Below are 15319 nucleotides of genomic sequence, written 5' to 3'. Positions count from 1 at the left end.
ACAGCACTTTCTCCTGGGGTGGTGGGGTATGACTCCCCCCTCCCCTTGGAGTTAACACTACATTCAAGTGAATGACACTGTTCACACTCCTCAGAGCTATTGTTTCAGGTGCTCTCTGCTTCAGTTAAGCTTGGGTCACGTTTTCAAAGTTTTCCACTACTGGTTGGGCTAGAAACTTTGTTTTTAAATAAAAAACAAGATTCTGATATAATTATATGAGTTGGGTCTGTAGACCCAGGCCTGAAGTGACAAGACCTTAATCCAGTCCCAATTTAAAAATAAAGCAGGACCTCTATATGGCTCCCATATTTACAGAAATAAGGGTATGAGGTCAGGGGGGGAATGTGGTATTAAAACTGATAGCAACTATAGTGTACGCCTATTTCTTTTGTTTGAACTTAAACAACCCTCACTTTCTTTGCACCTGGGGTGACCAGATGTCCCGATTTTATAGGGACAGTCCCAATATTTGGGGCTTTTTCTTATATAGGCTCCTATTACCCCCCACCCTCGTCCCGATTTTTCACGCTTGCTGTCTGGTCACCCTATTTGCACCTGGGTGGGACAGTGTCCTCTCCAACTGAGCTCACTGGTTTCCCTGGTCTGGAATCCTCTTGTGGTCTTGGGTAGCTCTTAGTAGCCAGTGCTGGGCCAAATCTCTCTGTCTCTGCAGACATGCTGATCACTACAATGCTGGAACTACTTGATCCATGCAGCTAGACTCTCACAGCAGTGCAAAAAGTTCCTTAATGGGGAGGAGGGACTTTAGCAGGGACTCCCCGAGCTGTGCTGTCTCTCTCCCAGCTTCCAAACTGAAAACTAAACTGTGTGTACACAATCAGGCTAGTCTCACTGAAGTCGGTGGGAGTTTTGTCATGGACTTCTATGAAGCCAGGATTTCATCCTGTGTCTTCAAAAGTGCAATATACACAATGCAGTTTTCTGGCTTGGGATTCTTCCTCCTCTTTTTCCATCATCTAGTGCAGGCATCAGGGAAGAAGACATTTCTATTGTCTATTCCAAATTCTCAGTAACCTTTCATTATATTTTGAGCTTAAAACCTCAGAATTCAAAACTAGGATGAAACTGAAAAGATAAAGCCCACAGTCATTTGGAATCCTTACAGTAGCAAAGAGTGTGTGTACCCCCAGTTAATCCAATACACCAGGGGTCGGCAACCTCTAGCACGCGGCTCGCCAGGGTAAGCACCCTGGCAGGCCGGGCCAGTTTGTTTACCTGCCGCATCCGCAGATTTGGCCAATCACGGCTCCCGCTGGCCACGGTTCACTGCTCCAGGCCAATGGGGGCTGCGGGAAGTGGCGCGAGCTGAGGGATGTGCTGGCCACGGCTTCCCGCCGCCCCCATTGGGCTGGAGTGGCGGCCTGCAGCCAATAGGAGCTGCCATCAGCCAAACCTGCGGACACGGCAGGTAAACAAACTGGCCCGGCCTGCCAGGGTGCTTACCCTGGCGAGCCGCATGCCAGAGGTTGCCGACCCCTGCAATACACACATTCACTCTCTTGTTTTAATATTTAGAGATGAGCCTGAACCAGAACCCAGGTCTAGTCATTCCCAAACTCTGGGAAAGTTCAGATTCAGAACTAAACCTTGAGGCTTGAGCCCATCTCTATTAATAGAGAACATAATTTTACAGTCCTTGTTCTGACAAAGACTGTCTCCTCTAAAGCACCCCACTCTCTTCAAATAAGGGGATATGATAAAAGGTTTATAGAACAATGAATTGCGTAGATCAGGGGTAGTTGATTTCTTTTTTGTCAAGATCCAAATTACTTGGTCAAGCTATAGTCAAGGTCCAGAATCCAGAAAAACATTTTTCACACTGCAATAACAATAATGATAAAATAATAATAGTAATAAGTAAATAAAAAGTTTTTGAGGTCTTTTCAAAAGCATCTGATGGTCCAAATTTGGCCTGCAGTCTGACTATTGGCTATCCTGGCATAGATCATGTAAGTCAGGCACCCCTATTTATATACTTATAATACAAGAATAAAAAAAATTCAGTAAAACAGAAGCTAAATAAATAAGCTAATAAAAGTAAAAAAGAAATACAAATTGTTTAATAAGTAACTTATGGAACTTGCTGTTGCAAGAAGCCAAGAGCTTAGTGGAATTCAGGAAAAGACTAGATCATAGAATATTAGGGTTAGAAGAAACCTCAGGAGGTCATCTAGTCCAATCCCCTGCTCAAAGCAGGACCAACACCAACTAAATCATCCCAGCCAGGGCTTTGTCAAGCCAGGCTTTAAAAACCAATAAGGAAGGAGGTAACCCATTCCAGTGCTTCACCACCCTCCTAGTGAAATAGTGTTTCCTAATATCCAACCTAGACTTCCCCCACTGCAACTTGAGACCATTGCTTCTTGTTCTGTCATCTGCCACCACTGAGAACAGCCTAGCTCCATCCTCCTTGGAACCCCCCCTTCAGGTAATTGAAGGCTGCTATCAAATCCCCCCTCACTTCTCTTCTGCAGACTAAATAACCCCAGTTCCCTCAGCCTCTCCTCGTAAGTCATGTGCTCCAGCCCCCTAATCATTTTTGTTGCCCTCTGCTGGACTCTCTTCAATTTGTTCACATCCCTTCTGTAGTGGGATGTGGACCAAAACTGGATGCAATACTCCAGGTGTGGCCTCACCAGTGCTGAATAAAGGGGACTAATCACTTCCCTCCATCTGCTGGCAATGCTCCTACTAATGCAGCCCAATATGCCGTTGGCCTTCTTGGCAATGAGGGCACACTGCTGACTCATATCTAGCTTCTCATCTACTGTAATCCCCGGGTCCTTTTCTGCAGAGCTGCTGCTTAGCCAGTCAGTCCCCAGCCTGTAGCAGTGCATGGGATTCTTCCTTCCTAAGTGCAGAACTCTGCACTTGTCCTTGTTGAACCTCAGATTTCTTTTGGCCCAATCCTCCAATTTGTCTAGGTGACTCTGGACCCCATCCCTACCCTCCATCGTATCTATCTCTCCCCCAGCTTAGTGTCATCTGCGAACTTGCTGAGGATGCAATTAATCCCATCATCCAGATCATTAATAAAGATGTTGAACAAAACCGGCCCCAGGACTGACCCCTAAGGCACTCCTTGATACCGGCTGACAACTAGACATCAAGCCATTGATCACTACCCACTGAGCCCAACAATCTAGCCAGCTTTCTATCCATTTTATAGTTCATTCATCCAGTCCATACTAGCTGGCAAGAATACTGTGGGATACTGTATCAAAAGCTTTGCTAAAGTCAAGTTATATCACATCCACCGCTTTCCCCATATCCACAGAGCTAGTTATCCCCTTATCCATCATAGAAGGCAATTAGATTGGTCAGGCATGACTTGCCCTTGGTGAATCCATGTGGACTGTTCCTGATCACCTTCCTCTCCTCCAAGTGCTTCAAAATGGATTCCTTGAGGACCTGCTCCATGATTTTGTCGGGGACTGAAGTGAGGCTGACTGGTCTGTAGTTCCCCGGGTTCCCTTTTTTTTAAATATGGGCACTATATTTGCCTTTTTCCAATCATCCAGGACTTCCCCCGATCACCACGAATTTTCAAAGATAATGTCCAATGGCTCTGCAATCACATCAGCCAACTCCCTCAGCACCCTTGGATACATTAGATCTGGACCCATGGTCTTGTGCATGACCAGCTTTTCTAAATAGTCCTTAAACTGTTATTTCAAGACTGAGGGCTGCTCACCTACTCCCCATGTTGCGTTGTCCAGTGCAGCAGTCTGGGAGCTGACCTTGTCTGTGAAGACCAAGGCAAAAAAAAGCATTGAGTACTTCAGCTTTTTCCACATAATCTGTCACTATGTTGCCTCCCCCATTCAGTAAGGGTCCCTCACTTTCCCTGATCTTCTTGTTGCTGACATACCTGTAGAAACCCTTCTTGTTACCCTTCACATCCCTTGCTAGCTGCAACTCCAGTTGCGTCTTGGCCTTCCTGATTACACCCCTCATTGCTCTAGCAACATTTTTAATACTCCTCCCTAATCATCTGTCCAAATTTCCACTTTTTGTAAGCTTCCTTTTTGAGTTTAAGTTCACCTAAGAAAGATTTCACTATTAAGCCAAGCTGGTTGCCTGCCATATTTGCTATTTTTTCTGCACTTCAGGATGGTTTGTTCCTGTGCCCTCAATAAGGCTTTTTTAAGATACAGCCAGCTCTCCTGGACTCCTTGCCCCCTCATATTAGCCTCGCAGTGGATCCTGCCCATCAGTTCCCTAAGGGAGTCTAAGTCTGCTTTTCTGAAGTCCAGGGTCCGTATTTTGCTACTCTCCTTTCTTCAGGATCCTGAACTCAGCCATCTCATGGTCACTGCCAGGACCGGCTCTAGGATTTTTGCTGCCCAAAGCAAAAACAATTTTGCCCCCCCCCTTATTTAATTACCCCACCCCCGGCCCTGCCTCAACTGCGCCCCTTCCCCAAATCCCCAGCCCTGCCTCCTCCCCCCAGGCTCTCAAGCCTAGGAGGGAGGGAGGGGGAGAAGTGGCGCCGCGCCGCGGCCACTCTGAGTCTCTCCCTCCCTCCCAGGTTTGAGAGCCGCGGCGCGGGCGCCGCTTCTCCCCCTCCCTCCCAGGCGCTCAAGCCTGGGAGGGAGGGGGAGCAGCAGTGCGCGAAACGGCCGCTTGGGATCTCCCCCTCCCTCCCAGGTTTGAGAGCCTGGGAGGGAGGGCGAGTAGCGGCGCGCGAATCAGCTGTTTCGCGCGCCGTGGCTGCGGCAGCGGAGGTGAGCTAGGGCGGCCAGGGCACATTTTTAGGGGTGGCATTCTGGCGCCGGCCATGCCGCCCCTAAAAATGTGCCGCCCCAAGCACCAGCTTGTTTTGCTGGTGCCTAGAGCCGGCCCTGGTCACTGCTGCCTAGGTTGCCACCCACTTCTACTTCCCCTACCAATTCTTCCCTGTTTGTAAGCAGCAAGTCAAGAGGAGCACAGCCGCTAGTTAGTTCCTCCAGCACTTGCACCAGGAAGTTGTCCCCAACACTCTCCAAAAACTTCCTGGATTGTCTGTGCACTGCTGTATTGCTCTCCCAGCAGATGTCAGGGTGATTGAAGTTCCCCATTAGAACCAGAGCCTGTGTTCTGGAGACTTCAGTTAGTTGTCCGAAGAAAGCCTCATCTACCTCATCCTTCTGATCTGGTGGTCTATAGCACATGCCCGCCACAACATCACCCTTGTTGTTCTCACTTCTAAACTTAACCCAAAGACTCAACAGGATTTTCTCCAGTTTCAAAGTGGAGCTCTGAGCAATCATACCACTCTCTTACATACAATGCAACTTCTCCACCTTTCCTCCCATACCTGTCCTTCCTGAACAGTTTATACCCATCCATGACAGTGCTCCAGTCATGTGAACTGCCCCACCACTTTTCTGTTATTCCAATCACATCATAGTTCCTTGATTGTGCCAGGACTTCCAATTCTTATATCCCATCTTTATATGAATAATGAAAACAACCAAAAGTGCATTACATAGGTTTTATTGTTTTTAAAGAATTTAAAATTCTCATGTTTCAGGGCATAAGCCAACCACAAGCTGAAGATGGGTGAGGAAGTTCTAATACTGCTGTGTTCCAAAACCTATTAGTCAGTGGATGAAATCCTGGAAAGTGGAGCAAAGCTTCAATAAAAAAGGGCTTAGCTTTGTGTGAAAGCATGTGGTTGAGGCACAATCATCTCCTCAACACAACATCAGAATTATGTTTAAGATTAGGACATGGCCAGCCACACAAAGGAAATGAGAGGTTTGTTAACTTTCTAATTAAGATGATATTCTGAGGACATGATATTCTGAGGCTACATCTGCAAGAGACTTTCTAGCTACTTTTGCAACAAAAATGTGTTAATATATACGCTATCTATAGGTGTGGTATTTATAGCAGCCCATAATGTATACAAAATGGAAGGCTCTCTTATTGAGATCAATCACAAGGTGATCTTCACACTCAGGAGAAAAAGAGCTTTATTTTTTTAATGTTCTTCTTTTGAAGTGTATTTATCTACAGCTACTATTATCTCCTGCAGCCAGCACCCTGGCTTTGCAGTCCCCTAATCTATGGCTAAATTTAGCCTACCAGTGTTGAAGCTCCAACTCTCTTCTCTCCTATGGGTTCAACCTAAAGACCTTAGTGACTTCTAACTGCTCTGGCCCACAATATCTTGGAATTCTTACAAAGTGAATAGCTTTGCAAAAGTACTCAAATCTTACTGGACCAAATTCTTGCCACCCAAAGACAGACTTCAGGATGTGGCATTGAGTAATCCCTCCATACAGTGTGGTCAAATAGCTCTCAGTACAACAGTCAAGTTCTTAAACCCTGTGGGCTAAGGTTAGGACACCTCAGAGTCATTTATTTTTAGAAAACAAGATAAAGATCTAAAATATGTTGCATGGACTGTCTCCGAGTCTCTAAAGAGGATAGTGTCCTCTGGAGGTCAGACTAAATTATCACAGTGGCTCCTTCTAGTCTTTCCTCAATTCATTGATGCTAAATTACAACATTCTTCAGTCTGAAATATTTTGTTCTCCCATAGTGCTGTTGTGTCATTTTTCAGAGAGGGCAATTTGCTGGCTTCTCAGAATTATTGAGCTCTGATGTGACTGTAGAGAGGACACATTACAACATTAGTAGTCTCTTTTCAACTTTACATTGTTTCCAGAGTTAAGGTAATGCCATTTCAGATTGTAATCTTTTATTCTTACTGGCATCTTATGTATTTTTCCTCAACTCGTCATTACCCGGAACATCTTGTTTTTCCTTCCTCTACAATCCAAACTTTATTTATCAGACAGAGGACAAACTTGGTAATGTTTCTATTGCTCATAACAGCTTGATACACTACCATTTCCTGAACATGCTATAAGCATGAAATGTCTAGAATAATAAAGTGGTGCCTAGGAGCAGATCAGACTGATAAATAGAGAATAAGAAGATTCAAGAGGATCCCTGTCTGATCTACCCTTCACTTTCTCTGTGCTCAGTTGCTAATGGCCTTCAGTTCTGGACCTCAAAGTGTGACATGTGAGCCTTTAGTAGGTAGGAAAGTGGCTGTTTGAAGAGCAGCTACTGTAGTATGCTTCAGAGCAATGGGAGTTCTTAAACTTGTTACAATCATGTAAGCCTACATGCAAGCGTAGACTGTTTTTGTACAATATAGCTAAGAAGTGGGCTACTCTCAACTAACAGATTCATTACATTGACTAGTGCAGTATCTGACAGAGCTAATGACTCTTGGATTGGACTGTATCTTTGTTGAAAGTAAGGTCAGTTGTTAGTTCATGCAGAAGTACGTGGCATGTAAGTTGATACAATAGACAACATTACTTATTAGCATCTATGCTCTATCACTACAGAAGTGGAGAGTTCTGGGTCATATCTGACATTCATGTTTCCTGAGGACCAAGATGTGCAGAATAAATTGGCTCCATGACCTTCAGCATGTAGTAGAAGAGGTGAAGAAAACATACTGACAAGAAAGAGACCCAGTCTTAAATCTAAAAACATTATACCAAACAACTTCAAGGAATGTGCTATTGGCGTTTATATGCAATTTCCAACCACCAACTGCCCATGGAGATTTGTTTTAGTCATGTAACTAGGATGAAAAAAAAAATTATATATATATATAAGATCACTTTGTTGTTCTGATAGGGTTGTGGAAATAAAATGTTCCTTTGTATTTTCTTATATTGTGGTAGAAGTAGATCTTACTATCCCAAAACCTGGCATCTAAACCTCCTGGCCCAAGCAGCCTGCAGCAATAGAAAGATACTGAGAATGACTGTGCCTAAAAGGATAATGTAAAGGAAAATAAAGCACTATAATTCTTGAGGTACCATCATTCAGATGAGACATTAAATCAAAGTGTGTTACTCTGTCAATATTCGTGACCCCATGATACTTTTCAAAAGAGTACAGGTCAGACAAGCTTAATAAAAAAACCCTTTTCTGTTGGGCTACTCTAAACTGCCCTGTAATTTTAATGAAAAAACCTTCACATTTATAGTTGTGTTGTGGGATAGGGCAGGCTGCCTGGCCACATACTACTACAGTGGTAGCACTTGAGGAGTAGCTTCAAAAATGTTTAAATAAAATAAATAAATTAATGGAGATATCCTATCTCCTAGAACTGGAAGGGGCCTTGAAAGGTCATTGAGTCCAGCCCCCTGCCTTCACTAGCAGGACCAAGTATTGATTTTTGCCCCTGATCCCTAAGTGGTCCCCTCAAGGATTGAACTCACAACCCTAGGTTTAGCAGGCCAATGCTTAAACCACTGAGCTATCCCAACTTCTGCTGGATGGAAGTTGTAAAGTTCTATAAAGTCCTTTGTGGATACAAGACACCATATTATGCACAACTTAAAGAAGCAGAGAAGCATCTTCACATGTATAGCATTTCAGAGGGGGAACAACCAAAGCCAGGAGATTTTTTTTTTTAATCTCCTGATTCCTGACTACAAACTGTAGAAGCTAAGATGACACCAGTATCATGAAGCTCTCTATGCTCACAGCTGAGGAAAGCAGTCATCTGACAAGTTTAAAGTGATATCTGATATACATAAAACTTGTGTAATATCAGCTTAATTGATAAATATTTTTAATCAAAGAATATTCTGTATAAAGAAACAGAGCCAAAGATGTAAATCTAATACTCTTGACACACCAGATTAATACACAGGTTTTCTAATTGGGCGAGGTTGATTAAAAACACACGTCATGTTAATTAGGGCCATGACTATGCAGCACAAAGAGGGAGATATCCTTACTCAAAGATGCTTACAGTCTATGGATCTGATTCTGATTAACTATGAAGGCATTTATTTTGTGTTCGTCACCACCATATGCCAGCACTGTTGAAGTCCATGGGACAGATAATGGTATCCAACCCCACTGAAGTCCATGATTTACCATAGACCTCAGGGGCACAGAATTAGACCCTACAGTCACTGACAACACAGCACCAACATGACACACAAGTTGGTAGTGTATTGAGGTTTCGCCTTCAACCTTTTTAATAGTTATTCTTTTAAGCCTACTGTCTTTGGTGCATTATTATGAACAGAAGTTTTAGGAAAAGGTCAGCTATATTGCTCTGATTTTCCTTTCTATCTACCACTAATTTTTCTCCTTTTTCCAATATATTGTTTAATTTGTTTATTGCAATTCTTCACCTTTTGATCCCATAAGGTTAAGTAAGAGGAGAATTTTAGAAGTGTTATTATCCACAGTTACTATACAAGACAGCATGCTGCTTTCTGTCTAAATGAAATGACCCAGGATCATTGGAAACATTACAAGGGCACCAGCTATATTAGAGGATGCAAAAGGTTTTAACCTACAATCCCCCATCACACTGCTGCAATACTAACTTTTCTGAACACTTGTAATACAATTTTTCCAAAGTAATTCAATGGTTTTTAAAATGAAGACTCCCTGTATAAATGGATGTGCACAAAAGTGCATATAGGAACAGTGAATTTAGAACAGTATCTGCAGAAAAATGCAATTTAAACCTTTATAGTAATCCTTTCAGGGGAGAAACATACACTGTTACCTAGTAAACAGTTTGTAATGCTTGAGTTTTTTAAATAATTAGTGCTGTGTCTAGCACTCAACTCTAAATAATAAGCTCACAAACATGGTTCACTGAGTGTTCATTGACAGTTGCCAATTCATAGAATTTTAGTGCCCGTCTCAAAAGAGAGAGAGACATTAACATTCTAATTAATCTACTCAGATCAAAGACCAGGAAGGTTTGATTTATTTAGGGTGGGATTTTCAAAAGGGCTTAAGTGAATTAGATGCCTAAGTCCCATCTCACCGTTACTTTGTTATATCTAGAGTCTATCACCATTATGCTTTCCATAAAATGCTTGTGTTGAGGACTCCTTAAACTCAAAACACCATCAGCTCGCCTGCCACAAACATCCATTCCATAATGAAATTAAACTTCAATGGGAGATGCAGTCGCGCAGCACCTTAACAACAACAACAAAACACAACAAAACAGGCCATCACTGTTTAATTTCATTATTGGTTAGATAGTCATGGAAAGCCAACAGTCAAAAGCCTGCTGTGTAGACTGCCAAACTCTTCCCTCGCAAATAATGTTGGAGGCCTTAATTGAGAATACCTTGCTGACAGCTACAGAGACCCAAGTACTACAGCCCTCAGGATACTAAACCAGTGATTCCCAAACTTGTTCTGCCGCTTGTGCGGGGGGAAAGCCCCTGGTGGGCCGGGCCAGTTTGTGTACCTGCCGTGTCCGCAGGTTCGGCCGATTGCGGCTCCCACTGGCTGCGGTTCGCTGCTCCAGGCGAATGGGAGCTGCTAGAAGCGGCAGCCAGTACGTCCCACAGCCCGCACCACAGCCAGTGGGAGCCGTGATCGGCCAAACCTGCGGATGCAGCAGGTACACAAACCGGCCCGGCCCGCCAGGGGCTTTCCCCGCACAAGCAGCGGAACAAGTTTGGGAACCACTGCACTAAGTTATTGTGTGCCGCAGGCAGAGAACAGGAGGAACTGAACTGCTGCAATGCCTGAGGGAATTAATTGAGCTGCACCCTTTGCTACAGAGCAAGTCAGTTCCTTCCCCCTCTGAGCGTTGTGATGGAGTGGAGAGAGAAAACTGGACTCCAAGATAGCTAGATCTCAGACTTTATATGCCTTTTTCACCTTAACTTGGACTTGTAGCTGTATGCAGGTAGTGTAGGGCACAAGTTGTGGTAAAGTGCTACTGGTGGAGATATTAATAAAGTATATTAGCAACAGGCGAACTTTAAGTGTTTCCAGAGTTTGATTTGGATGCCTGCAAGATTTCTAATACTTCCTGATTTTAGCTGGTTTAAAAAAAATTAATAATCACCTAGACAGTATCTCAGATGTCCATTTCCAGTAAAAACCAGGAAGCACAGGACTGTTTAAAACATGGTAGTTTCAAGTCACAGGAGTTGATCTATACCACTTTTGGTTTCAATCTGTATATTTGCATCCTTTGAACCTTTCAGTTTCTGGTCTGAACACACTCAAAATCTCAGTGAGAAACCTAGCAGAGACAAATGAAGTTTTTCTTTGGTTTCGACAGAAAGTAGGAGAAACCACGCCTTTCACATGGTTTCCACCCAAAGCCACCTTGTCGGCAAGGTTCTCAAAACACAGCTCAGAAACTCTCTCAAGTTTGCAAGCTTTCCAGGTTTGCAATAAAACTCACTCTCCGACAAGATTCTCACAGCTCCAGAGCACAAACATTAAAAACAAAAACTTCAAACTATTTCAAACTTAAAAAAAAAGATTTGAGTCTAGTCCATATTTTGGGCAAAGATTCAGGGCAGACTGATTCAAGGTCTGAACCAAATTAGGTTGGAAACTTGGACCTAAGAATACTTTTTACAGTGGTTACAACCAGTTAATTGTCCTGTACACAAACATTAAAAACAAGCTGGAAGATTTACTTCCATGGGAACATTGATTAGGCATCTCTAACATTTATTAACTGTGAATTATTTGATAGTTATTTGAAGCTAAATTGGGATTATTACCTTCTGTGTTTTATGGGTGATGAAGATTTTTCCTGCTTAATTTATCAAAGCATTTTATGGTCTTCTACAATCTACAGAAAAAAAGAAAGATGGGGGAGCTAGTCTGATTCCTTAAGGCAGCCAGATGAAAGCTTGACCTCCAAAGCTCTTGGGGAACTGTACAGTTTCTTAGAATCTGAAAGTAAAACATTAACTGCATTTTCAGGAAAGCTGGAGACTTTGAAATTGGAAGCCAAGAGGCAACAGCTGTAGTGATTTGTGTGGCATGAGCCTGTCACCTCTTAACTGATGTGTTAAGTACAGATTCTCTGTGCTGGAGTGTTCAGGGAAAGTACTCGCAAGGCTTCCTGTGAGCCCCTGCTGGTACTCCTACGACAGACAACTCCTGTTCTGGGTCACATTCATGAAAGGCAGGAAAACAAGCTAGGAGACCACAGATCACCATGGTGTCTGTCTCCAACAAAGAAAAACAGAAATGGCACATGTTTTCAGGGGTCAAACTTAAGACACTAAGCATAGAAAAAAATACAGATTTTAATTAAATTGTTAAATTAAATTAAACTGTTAAAGAACATTAATTTATAACCAAAACAGTTTTAAAGCTGTTGCTTTTTGTGAACATGTGCACTAGATTGTGCTTATAGAATGCATCCTACACATGGGCAATATTTAGATTCTTCAGTGGTGATAGCATGAGCAGTGGACAAGAAGACCTGCGTTCTAGTCCTGGCTTGGTCACTTACCCATTGTATGTACTTGGGGAAGTCACTTCCTTCCTTGGTGCCTGTTTCTACTCCCACTGTCTCCTTGTCTTGTCTATGGAGACTATAAGGTCTACAGAGGGCTCACTGTGTTTGCATAGTGTCTACCACAATGGGGCGCTAATCTCAGTTGAGGCCTCTAGGTATTAATATACTCCCAACAATACTACACATTCAAACTCTTGAATAAAATTTGAATGAAAACTTGAAAAACTTGAATGAAACTCTCCTTTCCTTCGCCCACTGGTGCACAAGGCAGCAATAATTTGATTGGCTGGGCTCATAAGCACAAAGGATAGCTTACTGGCCAGTGTAGGTGGATGGCTTTTGGTGGGGCCATCACCCTACCTTCTTTGCACACTGACTGTGCCTGCAGGAAAGTGCAGACTACTCCTTTCTAAAGATGCAGCAAGTGTAGAAAAACCAGTTCCCAATAGTCTTCCTCCAGTGCCCCTCAGATACATTAATCCTTCTGACTGAGATTTTTAAAAGCCATCTCAAGAAATGGATGTCCAAATCCATGTGGTATCTTTGAAGATCTGGCCCCAAGCCTACTGTGTCTGCAAATTATAAAGGTATTTAAGTGCCTAAAGATGCAGATTGAAAATTCCAGTAGGCATCTGATAGGATCTCTTGAAAAATTGAATTCCCATTGATTTTTATGGAAGCTACACAACCTAGGCATTTTGAGAATGCCAGTAGGTATCTGTGTCTTTAGGCACTTAAGTGCCGTTAAAAATCTGTTCCAAGGCCTATATTGTCAGCATTTTTTAAAAAATGCCTCAGGGATTTGGATGGCCATTTTCTTAGGTGGCTCTGAAAATATTTTAAAATCTGGTCTCCTTCCCCACCCCATTACAAAGCAACAAAAGGCTCACAGGGCCATAATTTGACTTTTAATCATAGCTATTTAACAGGAAGGATTTCACATGAATCATAAGTTTCTGAAGCACAGTTACAGTAATAAGTGAATGGCCCATTTATTCCCATGAGGGCTGCTTCCTATTTCTCTCAAAGAAAGTTAAACATTGAGCATGCTATATAATCTAGGTACATTTATCAGTATCCAAGATTGGCTCATAACCTCTTCTGAAGAGAAGAGTTATTCATTGGTGAGAGTCTTCTGTAATGTCAAGACAGTACCTTTCCCAGACCTGAAGTAGAGCTCTGTGTAGCTTGAAAGCTTGTCTCTCTTACCAACAGAAGTTGGTCCATTAAGAGACATTAGCAGGGTAGAGACTGCTACAAGCTCTCCAGTTTTCTCAGAGTCTTCACTCCCAGGCCTCTCTGCCTGGAGAGCTATTAGTAGTCTCTGCCCTGGTGTCTCAGGATCTACTCTCCCAGACCTCTCTGTATGGAGAGCTTTTATGGTAGTCTCTTACCCTGCCTTCCTCAAGCTCCTCCCAAAGACAATCCCCCTTCATTTTCATTTTGGTTCCTGGGGTCTCCTCACCTCTACTGAGCTCTCTGTTCTATTTAAGGCCTCCATCCATCTCACCCCAGGTGGGGAGCATGACATCAGGTCAGTTTCTAATTAGGCCTCCATTATATCCATCTGGGGTCACTAATTAGCCTTTACTTTACCACTCATGAGAGGCTGAGGGATAGTTGCTAGTCCCAGAAGTCACCTCCTACAAGACAGGCCCAACAAAGAAAATAACAGAACACCACTAGCTGTCACCTTCAGCCCCCAACTAAAACCTCTCCAGCGCATCATCAGAGATCTACAACCTATCCTGAAAGATGATCCTTTACTCTCACAGATCTTGGGAGACAGACCTGTCCTCGCTTACAGACAACCCCCCAACCTAAAGCAAATACTCACCAGCAACCACACATCACTGAACAAAACCACTAACCCAGGAACCTATCCTTGTAACAAACCCCGATGCCAACTCTGTCCACATATCTATTCAAGTGACATCATCATAGGACCTAATCACATCAGCCATACCATCAGGGGCTCGTTCACCTGCACATCTACCAATGTGATCTATGCCATCATGTGCCAGCAATGCCCCTCTGCCATGTACATTGGCCAAACCGGACAGTCTCTACGCAAAAGAATTAATGGACACAAATCTGACATCAGGAATCAAAATACTCAAAAACCAGTGGGAGAACACTTTAACCTGTCTGGTCATTCAGTGACAGACCTGCGGGTGGCTATATTACAACAGAAAAACTTCAAAAACAGACTCCAAAGAGAGACTGCAGAGCTAGAATTGATATGCAAACTAGACACAATTAACTCCGGTTTGAATAAGGACTGGGAATGGCTGAGCCATTACAAACGTTGACTATCTCCCCTTGTAAGTACTCTCACACTTCTTATCACACTGTCTGTACTCGGCTAGCTTGATTATCACTTCAAAAGTTTTTTTTTTTTTCTCTTAATTAATTGGCCTCTCAGAGTTAGTAAGACAACTCCCACCTGTTTATGCTCTCTGTATGTGTGTATATATATCTCCTCATTATATGTTCCATTCTATATGCATCCGAAGAAGTGGGCTGTAGTCCATGAAAGCTTATGCTCTAATAAATTTGTTAGTCTCTAAGGTGCCACAAGTACTCCTGTTCTTCTTTTTGCGGATACAGACTAACACGGCTGTTACTCTGAAACTTGCTAGTCATGAGTAAGGCCAAGTCCAGCTTACCTCAGAGGACCAGCCTAAGCATGACATATCACCTTCTAAAACCTTGCTCTGACCCTTCCCCCACCCTCCCAAGTAAGGTCTACAGTCTGTGCCTTCACTAGGGCACAAGCTTCATTACTTCATCATTTTTTAGCAGGTGCACCTCCAGGAACAATTGGTCCTTCTCCCGGAGTGCCCCTGCAATTCTTTTCAGCATCTTCCCCACTACAGAGTGCAGTCTTTGCCTGGTCTCTTGGTTTTTGGGTCTTGGATATGGAGTGTTACCAAGACTGCAGAGTCAATCTTTTCTGGGGCCTTTGTATTCACCCCAAAGTTGACCAGCTTTCCTTCTGGGGGTAACAAC

Source organism: Malaclemys terrapin, chromosome 2 (assembly GCF_027887155.1).
Source record: "Malaclemys terrapin pileata isolate rMalTer1 chromosome 2, rMalTer1.hap1, whole genome shotgun sequence".
Classification (NCBI taxonomy): domain Eukaryota; kingdom Metazoa; phylum Chordata; order Testudines; family Emydidae; genus Malaclemys; species Malaclemys terrapin.
This window is presented reverse-complemented; position numbering follows the sequence as displayed.